Genomic DNA, 20403 nt, shown 5'->3' with positions numbered 1-20403 from the left:
AGAGATGAGGTCTCACCAAATTGCCCAGGTGGGTCTCGAACCCGCGGGCTCAGGCAATTTACTCACCTCAGCCTCCCAAGGCACAGGATTACAGGCTGAGCCACCGAGCCCGGCTGAAAAATTCTTATCACCTAATGATGTTGAAAGCATCATAACTTCATGAGGCAATGCATTATTCACACATTTGTGGTGATACTGATGTAAACAAACCGACTGCCCTGCCAGTTGCATACAAATATAGCACATACAATTATAGACAGTACATAATAATAATGACGATAAACAACTATATTACTGGTTTGTGTATTTACTATACTTTTTTCATTATATTAGCATATATTCCTTTTATTTAAAAAGAAGTTAACTGTAAAATAACCTCAGGCAGGTCCTTTAGGAGAATATTCCAGAAGAAGGCATTGTTATCATAGGAGATGACAGCTCTACACGTGTTATTGTTCCTGAAAACTTCCAGTGGGACAAGATGGGAAAGATAGTGATACTGATGAACTGGCCCCTTGTAGGCCTAGGCTACTGTGTGTGTCTGTGTCTTGATTTTTAACTAAAAAATTTTTAAGCAAAAGATAAATTAAAAATAAAAAGCTTATAGAATAAGGATATAAAGAAAGAAAATATTTGTGTACAGTTGTACAATGTGTTCTTGTTTTAAGGTAAATGTTATTACAAAAGAGTCTAAAAGTTTTCTAAGGTTAAAAGTTATAGTAGTCAAGGTTAACCTATTATTGAAAAAATAAGCTTTTAAAATAAATTTAGTGTCACTAAGTATATGGTGTTTCTAAAGTCGACAGTAGTGTACAGTAACTAAACCTTCACGTTCACTTACCACTCACTCTCTGACTCACCCAGAGTAAGTTCCAGCCCTGCAATCTCCGTCCATGGTAAGGGTCCTATACAAGCATATCATTTTTTCTTTTATAATATATTTTTACTTTATTTTTTGTAGATTTAGATGTATTTAGATACACAAACACTTGCCATTGTGTTACAGTTGCATACGGTATTCAACACAGAAACATGCTGTGCAGTTCATAGTGGTTCTAGTCATTAAACAGAAGGAACTTTTTTGATATAGGCTAGGAACAATAGACTACACTGAGTCTATGGTGTGAAGTAGGCTATGCCGTCTAGATTTGTGTGAGTACATTCTTTGATGATCACACAAGGATAACATTGCCTAACGATGCATTTCTCAGAATGTATCCCCATGATTGCACAACACATGACTGTATGTAGAACTTCTACAATTCAATAATAAGAAAGACAATGCCTCAATGATATAATGGACTAAATGTTAACAGTCACTTCATAGAAGACACTTACCATTTTTAGTCATCAAATTAAAACCACTACAACACCACTATATGCCAGGTAAAAGACTAAAATGTAAAAGACTGACAATATCAAGGATTGACAAGGATATTTGGCAACTGGAAATTTTGTATATTGCTGGTGGGGGTAAATAATGATGCAAATGCTTGAGCAAACTTTGGGCAGTTTCTTGTGAAGTTTACATTGGCCCTATTACACCGAATTTTCAATCCTATTTATATATCCAAGATAAATAAAAACATGTCCACACAAAGAATTGTACGTGAATATGAATAGTGTATTTTTACATAACGGCAAAACATGAAAAAAACACAATTGTTCGTCAAAAAGTGAATGGTGTACTCAAACTATAGTATATCCACACAGTGGGCTACTAGTCAACAATAAAAGGAATAGACTTCTGATACATGCAACAGCTTAGATGAATCTAAAAGGCATCTTGCTAAGTGAAAAAGCCAGACATAACAGCGCATATGCTATATAATTCCATTTATATCAACTCTAGAATAAGCAAAGCTAGTCTCTAGTAACAGCATATCAGTGTTTACCTGGTGCTAGCATGGGGCAAGGACATCAGATGACTTCAAATGGGTGCAAGAGAATTGCTGGAGGTGATGGAAAGGTTGCATATCTTGATTGTAGTGGTGGTGGTTACATGGAAGTACACATTTGTCAAATCTCCTCAAACTGTGCACTCAAAATTGATGCATTTTATTGTATGCAAATCATATTATACCTCAGTATGACTTTAAAATAAAAATATACAATTAAAATTTAACAAGCTCTAAAACTTTCTTAATATTTTTTAAATAAAGACCAAAATCCTCAACATGATTTCTGAGATGCTAAAAGTCTAAAATCTATCTGCCTCTCCCCTGGTCAGCTCCCAGTATCTGTCCCTCCCTGCACCCCAAGCATGCTGGCTAGTTTTCCCTTCTGGAGAAATCAGCATCTCTCCAAATTCCAGATCTTAAAAACAAAACGAAAAACAAACAAGCAAACAACAACTTGGCTTAATCATTATCCTTGATTCATGACATACACTCATCATGGGATATCCATAGCCTACTTTATTAAGTCAACCACTAAGGTCGCTTTGTTTTTTATAATGGTTCTATTATTACTTCACTGTTTCTTTCTATGCAATCTTACCAACTTGCACAGTTTCAGTGAGTGGTGACTTCCTTGACCATCCTCAGATAACTCAGATCCCACCTAAGTTACATAGCCCTATATATCCAGCTGCCCACCTAGATGCCTCAAAATCACCTCCAACTCAATAGGTTCAAAGAAAATCCAATTCACTTTCTTCCCAATGCTTCTCAGCAACTAGTTCATCACCCATATACTTCTCAAATAAACTATAAGCATCCATCTTGGCTCATCTCTCTCCCTCATTTCCCATATCCAAACCAACAAAATCGATTCTACTTACTACCATCCTTTCCATTCATCTGCTTCTTTTATCACCTCATCTTAATCTAAGCTACTCTCACCTTCCACCTAGAATGTTGATACAGCCTTCCAACCAACCTTCCCCACGTTATCACTTATTGCCAGGAGTAAAATGTCCAAGGTGCAGCCAGAATGAACCTGTGAAAATGCAAGTGGAGTTCTGTCATTATACCACCCCACTTAAATCCCTAACAGGACCTATGAGATTCCACCTGGCCTGGACCCCACCTACCCCTCAGCCCCATCTCACACCACATGCCTCCACGTCTCTCTATCCCAATTGTGCAGCTTTCTTTCAGTCTCTAGAAAAACAATCCACTCTCCAAAATACAAGACTTTTTCTCTAATCTCAGAGAAATAGCGTCATATCAATCATCATCTTTATTTAATGACCCACACTCATCATTGGTCATAAATGACTGGACTTGTTTGTTTGATAAGTAAATTTTTTATTTGGTTGACATCTGAAATGGCCCGTTAATTTTCCTGAGGGGGTGCGCAATTCCTGGAGGAACTGCAATACCAGGTCAATTGGTGGAGTGAACGGAGCAACCTCCTCTTCCAACTCCCTCCTCTAAAAATCCATTTACTATATTGTCCTCAGATAGAGGACGTATCAGATAAGAACAGATACTATTACACTTGATCTTAGCCAAAAGGCCCAGAAGTAATAATTAAGTAATTTTTTATAATGTAAAAGGCACTCACAAACCCATGACCCAAACAAAAGCAAGGATCTTAACAAAATCTATAACTAACATATGGTCACCTCACATCTAATCTTCCTGGCTACCGACCCTAGGTAACCATCATCTTGAACCTCATGTTCCTCATCATCCCCTTGCCTTACTGTTTAGAGTTTTATTGCGTACATATGTGTATACAAATGTATATGTGTGTATATTTTATATTGCACATATATGCATGCATTCCTATATATTCCTAAAAATAAAATTAGTTGTTTATGACTTTCTAAGAATAGACTCATTCCACATTATTTTGGGACTTCCTTTTTATATATTATTATATTAAGATGTTAAGGGTTAAGGTATTAAGTGTTTATGGTTTTAAGGTTCATTCACCTTGTTGACTGATGAGCAATATTCCTCTGTGTGAATGCATCATCCTGTTGATCACCAATTACATTGTTTCCTGATTGTTTGTCTAGTATGAACAGTCCTGCTATGAGCATTCTTATAAGTGCCCCTTTGTTACACTCTTTGATAAGTATTCCAGGGAGTCCAGTTTTAGGAGGAAATTCCGAGCTGATCACGAACGAAGTTGTGCTGGTTCACACTCCCATCCAAGCCCCAGCCGATGCAGAGGAGAGCCTGTGGCTCCACGTCCTCGGCAACACTTGGTATTGTCAGTCTTTCCATCCCTGCCAACCAAATGGTATAAGATGGTATCACACTTTCCTGATCACGAATTGCACTGGACAAGTCTGCATATGTTTGTTAGCCAAATATGTTTTCTTCCCTATTAAATGTCTTTCTGTCTTTTTAACATTTATATGAGATTGTTTGTGCTTTCCTCATTGGTTTGTAAGAGTGTTGAATATGCTCTTGCCTCTAACCTGTTGTTTTTGTCTGATATAAATACATTCCCAAGCCCCTGCCCTTTCCATGACTGCTCAGCCCAACTGGGATGTTCTTCCCCTTCCACTTCACCTAGTAAATGCCTACTCATTCTCAGATTTCATCTCTACTACCATTTCCTCAGGGAAGCCTCCTCTGACTTCCCTGATATGATCAAATCCTACTATGTTGCACTCTCATTGGACCAAGAAATGCTCCTTCTTGGCATCTCTACAGCTCTAATCTTCACATGTATTATTGTGATTCCTTAATGTACACTCCATAAGAAAGAGGATGCATTCATTTCTTGTCTACAGTTTGTCTACCGTGTCTGCCATATAACAGACCCTCAATAAATACTTTTAGATGAGTGAATAAAGGCCATATTTGCATGTGTGTTTTCTCACATCTGCTCCAAATGCAAACCCTTCCCTCTTCCCTCCAACTTTCATTCATCTGTATTCACTCCTTGCTCCTTCCATCTTCCCTATTTCCTGTAAGCACTACCAGGCCCAAGGACGGACTTCAGCATCCACATGCCTGTTTGATGCATTTTTCATTCCGTGGGAGAAAGAATTAAGATGAAAAGGGACTGTATCTGAAAGACATACCAGAGGGTTGGTAGCCATGACTCTGCCACCCGGTCACCAGCTTATAGGAAAACTAGAATTCTGTATCTTATTAACACATGAAAACAAGGCCATCACACAAAAGGTATTTGGTTTTATGGTGCCAAAATTCATTTTTGGAGAAGGACAGTGAAGGGGAAGTGGCTCCAGAAAGGGGGAGGGGCAGATGCCCCACACACCTGTTGCATACCCTCTTTAGGGGCAGAATTGTACCTTTCTAATGCATTTGGAAAGCCCTGGTCGTTTCACTAAACATGAACCAAGTGCCCTGGATTCATACCTTCACTATAGGTACATACCAGGAGAGTCCTCCAAACAGGCCGCTTGGAGACTCCTCAAGGGCATCCTCTGGCAGGTACCTTCCCTCTGCCTTCCAATAAGTCATGAATATGGTTGTAAACACAGAAGCTTCCAAACTGGGCTCTCCACAGTGTTTCTTGGGTTCTTCTTGACTTCCATCAAGAAAGAGGACAAATGGCAGAGAAGATGTTCTTGAGTTCCTTTCCATCAGGACACCCCTCGGGATGACAGACACTGGCCCCAGGAGCTGCTTCTGGGTCCGCAGAGGTTAACTCTCCCAACACCATAGGGGAGAGTGAGTCTCAGTGCGTCTTTGCTGTTTCCCTTTCATCAGGTCGGTAAACATTCTGGCCATTTTGAAGCATTATGTCCCCCTTTAGGACAATGTACTTGGGTTTGCTTCTTTTTGCTTTGTTTATCCGGTAATCGTTACAGCAAGAGGGATGCACCTGTTCCGCAGGCTCATTAGACTCGGAATGGCTTTTCTCCTGAGCGGAGGATGTCGGAAACCAGCCTTGGCACAGGCAGCACACTGCAGCAGGAGAGAGCAGCCTGGAGAAGACCAAGACGCAACCTTGAGCCATCACACCACACCGGGTGGCTGGTCGGGGAGAGGGAAGCGCCGCAGCGCCTGGAACGAGCCTGGGGCTCAGAGAGAGAAGGAACCTGCCCAAGGTCACGCTGCCAATTAGTCCTGAGCTGGAGTTATAATCACAGGAAGCAGGTCGGTGTGGCTCCAAGCCCACGCTCTCCCCCACCTCGTCATATCGGGAGCCGCTGAGGAAAGAGAGAGGTGGAGAGAAAGGAGGGGAGCCGGAACAGTGAGAGAGGTCTGTGCCCCCACGTGCTCATGTGCTCAGGGCTTTCTTTGTATCCTATCTCCAGGTAACAGAGGCCTGCAGAGGCTGCTGATGGGGTAGTGGGAGGGAGAAAAGATCCAGGATGGGGTCTCTAACTCCTACTTTGAGCCTCCACTTCCCCAAGCGTTAAGTCTCCAGTCAGTCAATCCAATTCCTCCCCCATCTCTCTCCCTCCTGGTACAAACTCAAGTGCATTCTGATCCTGGGGTGAAAAGGATGGATCAGATGCCCCCAGCTCAGGCCTCCTCCGTCCAAGACGCCTGCGCTGAGGAGGAGGGGGGACGCCTAGACAGGCTTGTATCATCTTTTGTTTGGAGTGTCAGAGTCACAGCCCGACACAGAAGCTGCTCCTGGACCCTGGTGACTTACTTTGTCATCTGCCGCCTCTTGTGCAGGTGTGCGTATTTTAGCTGGAGGAGCCCAGGCATGGAAATCGCTCTCCCTGTGCCCATATATTACCAGTATTTTTTAACATGTCGCTTTCCAAGCAGGTAATGCATTTGCAGAGACAGTGATCTTTCATCGGGAGATTACGATGATTTGTGTTCTCTGTCTAAATTCCAGCATAAATTTTTGAACCAGTGAGGCATTGGCTTGTGGCAAGAGCTGCCTTCCGAGATGTGGCAGGCTATCTCTGCAAACCTCAGGCTCGCAGCCATTTGTCCTGATTAGAGAAAGGCTTTGAAATTCTTCCTTGTGCATCGTCTTTCTTTTTTTTTTTTTTTTTTCCAAATTGCTCTTCCAGCAGGGTCACCTTTGCAGCTGGGCTCAAACCTCAAGCTATGTTTACTGGGCTGGTCCCAAGGAAGTATGTTTGAGCAAATCAACAACCAGAACTGCTGGCTCTGCTGAAATTGGCAGTGTGGCCTGGGTCAAGTCACTTAACCCCCCGGGCTTCTGCTTCCTCATCAATAAATGAAAATTTTAATCCCTACTTCACAGGGTTAATAGGAGGATTAAAGAAGGGAGCATAAATAAGAATTCTTTTCTCTGTACCTAGAAACCTTAGACAAAACTGGCACACTTGGACCCATTTGTTCCCCCAATCACATTTAAGCTTCAGTCCTAGACTGTGACCACACCCTGGCTAGACGGTCCCTTTAGCAGACCCCTGTCCTCTCAAGGGTTTCCTGTGATTCCCCAAAGTGTCTCTAAACAAAATGAATAGTAAGTCATTTTTCCATGTGTGTTAGCTTGCTGGAGCTGTCATAATAAAATACCACAGACTGGGGGTCTTGAACAACAGAATCATATTGTCTCACAGTTCTGGAGGCTGGAAGTCCAAGATAAAGGTGTCAGCAGGAATAGTTTCTTCTGAAGCCTCTCTCTTTGGCTTGAGAGGCCATCTTCCCATGTATTCACATGACCTTCCTTCCCTCTGCATCCATCTGTGTCCTAATCTCTTCTTATGAAGATATCAGTCATATTGGATTAGGGCCCACTCAAACAACCTTATTTTAACTTCACCTCTTTATAGGCCCCATCTCCAAACAGTCACATGCTGAAGTACTGGAGGTTAGAGCTTCAACATAGAAATGGGAGGCCAAAGAGTGGGGATACAATTCAGCCCATAACATGACATAAAAAGCACAAACACTTGATGCATACCTTTAATGATGTCTCAGCGTCAAACTAAGAGTGATGGGCTCCCCGTCTCCAAAAATAGCAATGCCTTTCTTCTGTATCAGGATAGAGTCATGGCTCAATCATTAAATTCACCCCACTATTGACAAATCAAGAAATTTTTTTTTGAGTTGGAGTCTCACTCTGTCGCCCAGACTGGAGTGCAGTGGCCGCTCCCGGTCACCGCAGCCTCGACCTGCTGGGCTTCAGCAATCCTTCCGCCTCAGCCTTCCAAGTAGCCGGAATTACAGGCATGCGCTACCACGCCCGGCTGATTTTTTTATTTATTGTAGAGATGAGGTCTCACCTGCCCAGGTGGGTCTCGAACCCGCGGGCTCAGGCAATCCACTCACCTCAGTCTCCCAAAGGCGCGGGATTACAGGCTGAGCCACCAAGCCCGGCAAATCAAGAAATTGAGAGGTAAAAATATGGGCAAGACTTAGGGTCACACAGAAAGTGGCAAGAGACAGAACAAGACCTGGAACAGAGATGTGTGGCTCCTGACCCTCTCAGTGCACAACTGTCCTGTCACCATAAGTTACTCACCACCTCTAGGAGAATGTGCCAAAGAGGGCAGATGTTTATCACATCTGATGTGCAAGTGTCTTTGGTGCAAGGGACACATGGCTTGCCCACTTGCCGGCCACCTCTCCATCACCTCACTGAGTCCAACACAGCAAATGACTCTCCCCACCTCACCTGAGGAGGATAACTCCTCTGACCCAGAGAGCCATCCCTGACAACCATTCCCTGTATCTTGCTTTTTTGTTTTGTTTTGTTTCATAAAGACCCTTCCCCCACCCCCTCCCAGCCCTTTCTGATGTAGAGATTGCAATGGACCAACAGTTACAAAAGCACAACTGGTACTGTTTGGGCAAACACAGGAAGAGGCAAACTTGGCGGGTGGTAAGAGGTCCAGCCATGAAAGTTATCAGCTGTCAGTAGCCCATCTGATAAAGCTCTGGGGAGGAATAGAGTCACTGAGGCACTAAAGTAGTTTCACATCCCCTAACCCCAGGGACCATAACCAGCTTTGTGTTTCCTATCCAAAGATAGATAGATGATAGATAGACAGACAGATAGATAGATAGATAGATAGATAGATAGATAGATGATTGGTAGGTAAGTAGGTAGATAGATAAGCAGAGATGATGACAGATGATAGATAATGAAGACAGATACATAGATGATGATGACAGATAGATAAACAAAAGATGATAATGATGAAGATAGATGATAAATGGATGAATATAGTAAGATAGATGATAGATAATAGATGATGACAGATGACAATAGATAGATGATGATAGACTATAGATGATGATGAAGATAGATAGATAGATAGATAGATAGATAGATAGATAATTGGTAGATGGATGAATAAAGAGAGACAGATAGATAGACAAATAGATTTTCTCAGGGGTAGTATTTGCCCTCAAATTCCCCAGAACTTTCTATTCAGCAGCATGAGTGGATTCTTTGGGGAGGGCTTATTTTGAATAGACTTCCTGTATATCAAGTGGGAAGAGCAAAGTGACATGGCAGAAGAGCAGGTCCAAGACCAGCCCTGCTGCTAGCCAGGTCTTTTTCTGTCATAGTGTCCAATTCTTCAGAGAGGTTGAGAAGTTGCCTGTCTGACTCTGAAAAGCATGGGCTTTAGGGCTGGACAGGCCTGGGTCCGAATCACTTACTAGCTATGTGGCCATGATGCACCCAGGCTTAGCTTCTGTTTTCATTTCCCTGGGGAAAATGGAGATTAAAAAGGCCTGCCTCTCAGGGGTGCTGAGACCAGAATACAGGCAGCACAGGAAAGCACCCACCGTACCCCTGGTTCTCAGTGTGTCCTCTTGCACACTGGGGTAGCCTCAATGTAAGAGCTGGAGAGAAGGCTGGGAACAACTGGACTTCATAGGATCTCTGGTGTTCTCTGGTCTTCGTAGGTGTTCTCTGATGCCCCCAAAGCCACTGCCTATCCCAGTCACTCTCAATATGGCAAAGTCCCAGGCTCCACATTTCTTCTCCTTCCTCCCTCCTCTGGGGCTGGTAGAGCCTCATGTAACAACTACACAATGCCCTATCCCCCACCTGACAGCCAGAGACCATAGAGAAGTAGAGAAGCAGTGTCTCCAGCCATGGCAAGACAGGACTGTGCTCCCTGCAGTGCTGATTTTGGCCAATAATAGCAGCATCCCTTACACAGCTGTGGGGATTCACAACTCAGACCTCCTTGGCCTTCAAGTGATGGAAGCAGGCCCAGGCTCTCTATTGCAACTTTGTCTTCTGAATGCTCTCTCAGGGCACATCATCAAGGCTGGATGAGAGCCCAGGGTGGGGGAGAGATTGGAGAAAGGGAGCAGAGAAAGGTCACTTGAATGGAAAAGGGTTATGACTTGCACTGCAAATGGCCCAAAGCACCAGCCAAGAAAAGTTTTCAAACAGCGAAAAGCCAGGGCCTAGTAAGAGACAGGGCTTCAGAAGTGTTTGGTGATTGAATAAATGAATATCCAGACCCCAAACCACTTCCAGGATTAACCCCAATTGCACTTACTATCATCCTCCCTCATTTGACTAGAGTTATTTGTGCCTCCATTGTTATGTCAAAATCAGCTAAACAGTCATTCATTCTGATTCTTCAGTGAACTAGAAGCATTTTGAGGGAAGGGACTGTCTACCTCCTGGTGCTCTGAAACTCCAGCAACTGAGAAATTTCTCAGCAAGTGCTGACTAATTTAAAGATATGTCCCACCTAGAGTCCTGCCCCTGAATTCACACAGGCTTCCAAAGTCTGGGGGACATTTAGCCCAGATTTAAGTCATCCTCGAAGGACTCCTATTAAAAGCACCAGTTGCCGGCTGGGTTCGGTAGCTCAGCCTGTAATCCCAGCACTTTGGGAGGCCGAGATGAGTGGATTGCCCAAGCCTGCGGGTTTGAGATCCGCCCAGGCAACTTGGCGAGACCTCGTCTCTACAGTAAATCAAAAATTAGCTGGGCGTGGTAGCGCTCACCTGTAGTTCCAGCTACTTGGAAGGCTGAGGCGGAAGGATCGCCAAAGCCCAGCAGCTTGAGGCTGCGGTGGCTGGGAGCAGCCACTGCACTCCAGCCTGGGTGACAGAGTGAGACTTCAACTCAAAAAAAAAAAAAAGCACTAGCTGCCTTTCCCCAGAGTGAAAACCCAGACATCATGATGCTCCAGGGCCTCCGGTTTCATTTGTTTATTTATTGTACAGCGATTGAGCACCTGATCTTTAACATACATCACAGAAAAGTTTATCTCTAAAAGTTTAACCACCAAGCACTGCCACGGAAAGCTGGGAGAGCCCCAAAGCCCCAAGACTGGTTTCAATGTCCAGCCCACTTGTTGGAGGGAGAAAAATGGTTTAAGAACCATTTTAGTCTAACTTTTACTTTTTTGGATCTTTCAAACCATAGCAAGTGAGCTCAGAATGTAACATTTGGAAGCTTCCAAATGGGCTCAGAGAATCCATATTTGGGAGGGACTTTAAAATGTATGTGACAATGGAATACTATGCAATCATAAAGAAGAATAAAATCATGTCCTTTGCAGCAACATGGACACAGCTGGAGGCCATACTCTAAGTCAACTATCACAGAAACAAGAAACTGAATACTGCATGTTCTCATGCATAAATGGGCCCTAAACACTGAGTACAGAAGCACAAAGGTGGGCACTGACTACAGAAGCACAAAGGTGGGGGGAGGGGCAGAAGGGGAAAAAGGGTCACACAACCACCCATTGGGCACCATGTCCACTACCAGGAGGAGAGAGGGCTCAGTTTACTTATGCGGAAAATCCTTACATTTATCTCACAATTCTAAAATTTAAATTTAAATTTTTAAAATGTGGATGAGTCTTTTTCCATATTGCAACACCTGCACCCTCTGGTCTTTAAAAGAGAAAGCACAGGCAAAATATCTCAACCATCTCTTCCATACAGACAGGGAAGTTGGACAATTTCTAAGCAGAGACTAACCATTGACAAGCATGGTCTAAAAAGTGTGAATAGCTCACATCTCAGCCGGAAGAGAAACAGAAAAGCAGAAAAGTCACTTCTTACCTAACTTCACAAGCATGCAAATGACGGTGAGAGAGTGATCATCCACCCCCAACCACCATTTTTCACTAAAACTCCACATGGGGAACTGGTCTGCAGGTACCTTCTCAGAAAGAAGGAAAAAAAAAGTCTTGCTTTAAAAGAACACAGCATTAAATACCCAACCCGTATACTCCCCCCTCCTCTATTCTGTCCACCACACCCTTCCAGAGGGACGCTTTGATCAGAATCTGCTCAAGAAGGGGAGGGGAAGTGGAGGAACAAGCAAGGAATACTCCGTAAACAGTATTATTAACCCATAGGCTGGCAATAAATCAGGGCAGGAAGGTGACCTCAGCAGGCTAGAGTAATCCTGCGTGTCAGGATGAATTTATGAGGCCAATTTTATTGGCCTGCATGACCCAGGCTCCTTGGAGATGTCTCAGTAACAAATCCAATCCACTTCATTTATGAGCTGTGTACAGTGTCAGTCGTGGGGCCAGGCCAGACCACCCTGACCACTCTCTTTGAGGAAGCACCCACAAGTGTGACCTCAGGGAGGCAGTGTTCCCGGGCAGTGCTGTCCCTCCCAAGAGTTGGCCAGAACTCCTCTAGGCATGGACACCCTCACACTGCTCATTCTGGGTTCATTCCGGCTGTGCTGTAAGAGCAAGCACAGACCCTGCAAGGCCTTCCTCCTTTCTGGGTCTCTGTTTGCTTACTTCAGGATGAGAAGGTGGTACTGTCAGTGTTTCTCAGAGGGGCACTAGAGGCATCAGGGGAGGACAAATCCTGTTTACTACAGGATGATGAGCATCTCTGGTCCCAGCTACCATAGGTCAGTAGTTCTTCTTCTTCTTTTTTTTTAACTGGAGTCTCACTCTGTCACCCAGGCTGGAGTGCAGTGGCATGCTCGCAGCTACCACAGCCTCGACTGGCTGGGCTTCGGCAATCTTTCCGCCTCAAGCTTCCAAGTAGCTGGAACTACAGGCGTGCACTACTATGCCCAGCTAATTTTTTATTTATTGTAGAGACAAGGTCTCGCCAAGTTGCCTGGGCTGGTCTCGAACCCGCGGGCTCAGGCAATCCACTCGCCTTGGCCTCCTAAACTGCTGAGATTACAGGCTGAGCCACCGAGCCTGGCCTAGGTCAGTAGTTCTATCCAGTCCTTGGATCAAGAAAAGTGCTCTCATGCATTTCTAAATGCCCTCAGTAGACAATTACTGGTAGATAAAATCTAAGAAACAGTCTTGGGCACAGACTTCAAGTGGGCCTGGGAAGGGGCCCTCTTCCTCCCCTTCCCCACCATAAGAGCAGAGAAGCCAACACTCCTGCTAGTGGCAGCTAGAGGGACCTTGAGTCCGACAGGAACCAGGAAGTCCTTTAAGTGGGGCCCTGGCCCATACCTGGCCTTCACCTGTTCTGGGTCGGCTTTGAGAGCTGGGCGGAAGGCGTTTAAGTCTATTTGACTGTCCCTGTCATCGTAAGGTTTACGGATGGTTAATTTATTCTTTATAGCACAGTCATTGATGGCTGTTAAATCACAAATGAGAGCCAATAAAGGGTGAATTGCAGCTGAAATTACACTGTTTATATGACAGCAGAGTGCCGGCTAAAAGATTCATATGCTGCTGATGAAGTATGTTATAAATTTTAATTACCATAGTTTGTACAAATGACATGTTTGAAATGCTATTGAGTAATGTGACCCTGATAATGAAACTATAAAATAAATCATTAACTTTCTGAATGAGCTTTTTTATTTCAGTGCTGCACAGAGTAAACTTTTCAGTTTATTCCAGATCAGTCTTTTTATGCCCCCACCCTTCGCCTCTGGCCTCCTCTCCACCCAGGCTGGGAACAGAGGGGCAAAGAAGGCCAGGTGAGAACATGGGGGAGCCTCCTGACAAGATTGACCCCCCCACCAGAGATGGCTCAGGGGCTAGGAAAAAGAGTTAGCCACGGGTCGAGGGTCTAGAAATGTACCTTGAGTAAACCCCACAAAGTTTTTCACCTGAAGGAAGAAAGGATCTTGTTTTGAACCTACAGACCCCTAGAGACACCCACCCACTGGCAGCTGGGCACCGAGGCTGAATCACCCAGCAGAGCTACCTGCGGCAACACCCCAGATGCATCAGCCTCTTGATGAGAGTCAGGCTAGGTGGCAGGTGAGAAACTTACAAGGAAACTAGGCTGGTTTTCCTGGCCCACAGCCCAACTGGGAGCCCAAAAGAGAACAGGCAAACAGGCATTTGGTGCTTTTTCCTATTGTTAAAGCTTCCCTATTTCAATGCCCGATTCCATTATGTTTATGAATAATCCCCTTAAAACACTCCCAAGACACAAGCACTTGTTAAACACATCTTGCAAAAAGAGCCTGAAGCTTAAAAAAAAAAAGAACCTTGAAGAGCAGCCCCTTCAAAGGCTATTTAGGGCAACTCCCTGCCCCAGGAATCATGGGCTGAAGTTGTCCCAGCAGACATGTCCCTCTTAGGACTGCAAGGCAAAAAATGCGTTGGTCAGTTGGGCAAAACCGTGGGTTCATGGGATATTAACACATCAAGAGAACTGGGCCATCCGTTAGCACCCAAACTCTCAACATGGGGTGGGAGGGAGGTGGAGAGGGAAGACACAGGAGAAGAGGCTTGACTTCCAAACATACATAAATTCCCGAAGAAAAAAATGACATTTGAAAAAGTCCCTGGTGTTTCTTGTTACGCCCTTCCAGAGCACATCCAGCCCAGTGCCCTCACTCTGCCCCTGAAGAAGTGGAAGCCCCTGGGGTGGTGGCAGAACTGGGATTATCACCCATCCAGCCAAGGTTAAGGAAAGAACTGAGCCTTTCCATTCAACACAGCAAGATTACCCCAAGGCCAGCTTTGGTCACTGATGGTAGAAATATAGCCAGCAGCTGCTCCCTGTCCTGTTCTGAGAGAGGCCACCAAGGACACCTCTCCCCTCTGCAGATAGGCTGCCTAGCAGGGAGACAGGGCTCGTGTGAAGGACTGCTCTCTTTTCCTCTGTTTCCCAAAGCACATCTGCTCTCTGGAGAGTGCCACACAGAAAGAAAGTCAAACCCAAGAGGGTACACTGTAGTGGTAACCTCTGGAAGTTTCCTCCCAGTGATGTGCAGAGGACTCCTGGCCATGACAATGTGGCTTCTGGCTGTGTTGCCATTCACAGGCCTTCCAGTGCTCCAACGACCTCCCTTCTACCAACCAGGGATGGAAGAGAAGAGGCATTGACTGCACATCCCATTCTGCCGATGAACAAAAGGGAACCACCCAGGAAGGGATTTGTCTTAGTCACAGAGCCCATGAAGAGCTGGAGCAAAAAGAAAATCCAAACACATTCATGATCAAATTGAGAAATGTGAAATATGTCTGGATACTTGATGGTATGAAGGAATTATTGTAAATTTTTCAAGGTCTGATGGTGGCATTGTAATTATTTTAACTTTTAGAGATGCCTGCTGAAGTGATAACAGATGAAATGGTATGACAGCCGTGGTTTACTACAAAATAATCCAAGACTGGAAGCGATGGGGGATGGTCGGGTGAAACAAGCCAGGCCATGGATTGATTCTGCTAAAGCTGGTGATTTGTATATGGGAGCTCATTACACTATCCTTCCGTGTAGGTTTTAAATTTTCCATAATAAAGAAAATTAAAATAGGATACCTAAATGCCCTAGCCCCCAAAGATAACTGCAAAGTTGATACTCCCACACATCCTAAGCAATGCCAAGCTGGATAAAAGCTCAGACCTCCTATCTCTGGGAACATGCTTCAAGGTATGAACCTTTTCCTTTCCTTTTGTTGGAGGAGAAAGTCTCAGTCAGGAGGAGCCTGGCCTCAGGATGCAGCCAGCCTGCTTCATTGGAGAGGGAAGCTCCTGAGTCTGGAAGCTTCTGGGCACAGACACAGGCAGAGATAGAAAGCCTGCCTAGGCAGGACTCAGACCTGAACTTGAGCAATTTCCTTCATTTCTTGGAACCGTGGTTTCCTCATTTCTAAATCCAATATGATAGCCCCAATCTGCCTACTTCAAAGGAGGTGAGGATTAAGTTAAATAATGAAGAATGATTCCTAGTGAGATTGCAGAATGTTTGTGTTCAAGTTCCATCTCTACCTTGAATTAGCCTTGCAGTTCAGTCAAGTTTCCTAATTTCTCCTGCTTCAGGGTCCTCTACAGCAGAAGTAGGGTTGTTGCAAAGATTCATTGAGTTAATATAGTAAACAACTAAGAACAATGCAGTGAATTATGTAACATATTATCATCACTGCTCCATAATGGTATACAAGCATATATGTCAACATCATTAGGAGAACCACAGAGTATTACATTAGAAAGGGACTTGGGAAGTCATTTATTCCCAGCCCTCTTTTCAGAGATTCGTGGAGGTGATGCCATTTATTGGGTATCACATAACAAGGTAGTGACACAATTGAGCTTGAGTAGACTTCCAGCCCAGTGTCCGTTCTATAATCCTGGTACCTCTACCCTACCAGGCAAGTGCTCATTCCCTCTTCTTTATTGCCCAAAAGGACACCCGCACTGAGTGCTGCCTTCCATCCAAATTCTCATGCCGGTCAAGCTTGCCCGAGAGTCCCAAAGGCCCACATCTCCCTGAGTCTGTTATGGACGAGGACCCTGTGGGTTGAAGAATCCCCTGCTCCTGACTCCATGTCTGATCCCTGGAGAACAGAGCACAGCACAGGGCATCAAGAGCTCCAGCCATGTCCTTTGCCTCCCCTGGTTTGTTCCTGAAGAGTGGGGAGCACTTCTCAAGCCTCCCCTCAGACTTACCCGCCACCACAAAAACATTTTCAAGGCAGTGGTGCAAGCTGCCCTACTTACCATTAAGAGAAAGGACCACATTATTGCTGTTATAAACCATTGATTAAGGTTTATAATAGCAATAATCCCCTCGAAATTCATTGTTACTGCAGTTAATGACCAGTTTATTAGAGCGTTAACCATCCTTGGCAATGGGCTGAGTCGTTTAATGTGGGTAACGACCAATTTCTCAAGGATTATTGCTTAAATAACAATTCTTTAGGAGATGTATGTGCCACCACAAGGTGCGGCTCTGGCTGGAAGCTTCTACTCAGAAATAATTGTTAATTATTTCCTCAGAGTTGCACCACCAGCATCACACCTAGCAAACCCCAAACAATGAGCTTCTCGTGGTGATGCCCAGAGACACCAAGGAATCAGACAGTCAAACCAGGGCCTGCAGTCTGAGGGAACAGGGAACACAGCAGATATCCAATGGCTTCTGGTCTCCCAAGCAAGAACACAGTCAGGGAACGGTATCTGAAGGTCTCTTCAAGGAGATGACTCCTTCCTCTTCACATGACTTCATTTCCAGACCCACCTTCTTGACAGGTAGGGAAAAGTAGGGTCAGCCAAGAGGCTGTGTAAAGGGCTGAAACATGAAAAGTATGATGAACTTAGGCCTTGTAAAGGTTTCATACACTCTAGAGCAAATTCATGCCTATACCTGACCACCCAGTCCTCTGAGAACTTGTAGGATGGGGCTGCAGACACTGAATGGTACCCACCAATTTGCATGGTGCTGAAGTGCTGAGCTGCTTTTGAGTTTGCTTCAGGCAGAAAAAAGACAATTAGGGGCTATGCCTCGATGCTTAGCTTAGCCTCTGAGGAGTCACAGTGTCATTAAATATAAGCCAAGGGAGTTTGCAGTCATCTAAGTCACCCTCTTTGTTGTACAAGTGAGGACTAAAGGTCCAGAGACGTTAAGAGCTTGCCTAAGTCACACAGTCACTTAGAGATGAGCTGAAATTAGATCTTGGTCTCCATCTTTTCCAACCTCAAGATCATCTTTTCGGACAGACCCAAATGGGGAACTTCATCTCAAGAAATAGGAAAAGGATCCCTCATCAGAGAAAGAATGCAGAGACAAGGTACCCCTGAGTACGTGACCACTGAATTAAGAGTCTCAGGAGAAGTCAGTGACCTGATTCACCCACTCCTCCCCACCTTTCTTTTTACATCTAACTCAATCCAAGCATTTTATCACATTAGCTATTTTCTATCACTTTGCATTAGCACTGGTTATTTCAATAACTTTTATTTTTCTGACATGATCTGAAAGCTACAGATATGATTACGCTCTAATTGCATTATATTAACTAAAATAAATACTAATAGGGTGTGAACCTAACATAATAAGACAGAAAATTGCTATCAAAGTGTCAGAGTAGGCCAGAATAAAATCTGCTGATTCACTAGACAAACACATGTTAAGGTCCTGCTATGTGTGAAGCACTAAAGCGACTTCCATTTTCTCATCATCTCCAAAAATTAATTTGATGCAAGAACAAAAAGTGAGTTATCAAAGCCTTCTTGAATCTATGAATCCTCCAACCTCCACATCTCGACCTAATAGCAAGAATCATTCCCTGTAACTAATGGCAAGGGGCAAATTAAACATCTCTCCCAGAAGCTCAGTGAAGGAAAAGTTCGTTGTGTCCCTTCAGACATGTAAACTCACATTCATCCTGGAGGCCAGATGAAACAGCAGGAGTCTCTGCAGCTCCCCAGTACCAGAGGTATAGAATCTGGTTGAGGCTAAATATAGAATCTTCTCTCCTTTCTCTCCCTCTGAGACTCTTGCCAAGGCTTTGACACCACAATGGTGAAACTGGGTCCCATTGTCCCCAAGTTATAATGCTTATGAGTTCATTTTTTTAAGTCATCAAATTCAATTTATGATTGTGTGGATTAGATAAATATTCTCACTAAATCACAATAGTTCTGTATCCTGTACTCAATTTCCCGATTGCATTACTATCCACATGTTTATAGGATATTATGAAGTTTTTATTTTTAGCCATGTAAGACAGTAGTATTAATTATGACTCATATTTAAGCAGCAATAAGATATGTGGTATTGAAGAGTGCCTGAAGAATGCTGTTGCATTCGCCCATGCTGGAGAGGGCAGAAGGGTCTTCTGCATTGGGGTTCATTCTGCATGATAAGTATGGGACCCCGGAAGCAGCAATTCAAATTTTTCTCAGGTGTGCATGGTTCCTCTATGTTCTACATTCTCATGGTAAGGGTCTAACAAACATTAGCAATCATTACTGTTGGCTGTAATGCAAAACCTGAGACCAAGTGTGATAAAAATCAGTCTATTGTTTTCTATACATAATCATAAAAGAAATATAGTAAGTCTGATAACTGAAATGTTATCAGATGTAATGTGTTCAGTAAATGTGTGTGCACTAGGAAGAACAGCAGAGGAGTCATTGTTTCTTCTAATGAGAGGGGACATGTCACCAAGGAGAGGACATTTGAAATGCACCTAGAGCTACTTTGTCAATACGTGGGCTAAGCTCTTGTTTGATGAACCAACAAAGCAAAAACATGGAAGAGAGAGAGAGAGGGAGGAAGATGCTTCAGCTTTGATGAACTTACTCAAAAATTTTATTATAAAATTGGGAGGGCAGTTCATGTCAGCATGAGTATGTTGAATGTCATAGCAAAAAACCTTTTTAAAGTTTTAGTAACCTATTAACGGGGGTAGGAGGTGAGGGAGGAAAATACTTAAGGCCCAGAAAAGAATTAAAACGAGTGTCACTGGGTCTCCAGGATGGAAACAGGACTTACAAGGCAAAAAAGGAAGGAGGATGAGCCAACCAAAGAGAATGCACAGAAATGCATAGAATGGCAGGGCTTGGGCCAGCATGGAGATCTTGTTAGGCCTTTCTTCTGCTCTGTGGCTTGCCTCAAACCATCCGCAAAGATTGCTAGTTCTTGACTTCACTCCCAGAAGGTTCTTTCTAGTATGTAGGAAAGGACTCACATCTTTCATGGAAGCACCTTATAGCTGAGAGGCATTTGAAAAAAAAAAAAAGAAAGAAGAAAACAACTGGGGGAAAGCCCAGAAACTAAGCTCAGGTGGCCCTCTCACAATGATCAGGAAAGAATAGCAGTTTCTTACTGTAGCTCCTTTTATTTTTTCTGGCTCCTGAAATCCCCCAAAATGCTGCTGAGCCTCACAGCCTTGTGGTATCACAGACAGGGTGCTGTCCCCTGAACAGAATGTGTTTTCTTCCCTTAATAGAGGGTTTTTAAGAGGTGAGGAAGATGGTAAAAGGAATTTTCTTTGGTTTTAAGTGGGACTATTTCAACAATGCTTTCCCTTTCTGGTTTTGTTTTACCGTGTAACTTTCTTTGTATCTAAGTTTTTATTATCGTCCTATTTCTTCTGTTTTTCCACTTGCTTTGTTGGGCCTCTAAGCCTTCCTGGCTCACAGTGTCAGCACACAGCCAACAATGTAATCGACCCACCCCTCTTGCCCACCCCGAGCCAAGCAGTAGGAAGCTTGTTGCATTCACCCATGCTGGGGAGGACAGAAGGGTCTTCTGCATTGGGGTGCATTAAGTACCTTGAAAGCAGCAATTCAGATTTTTCTCAGGTGTTCATGGTTCCTCTACATTCTCCCAGGGGTCCTTTGGTTAAAAGAGGTGGGGGTGAGAGGTCAGAAGTAAATTCCCATCCAGCAGGTCTGACAGGTACATAGCATGT

Source organism: Carlito syrichta, unplaced genomic scaffold (assembly GCF_000164805.1).
Source record: "Carlito syrichta isolate Samal-C Ts95f unplaced genomic scaffold, Tarsius_syrichta-2.0.1 Scaffold315142, whole genome shotgun sequence".
Lineage (NCBI taxonomy): Eukaryota > Metazoa > Chordata > Mammalia > Primates > Tarsiidae > Carlito > Carlito syrichta.
Note: the sequence above shows the minus strand (reverse complement) of the source record.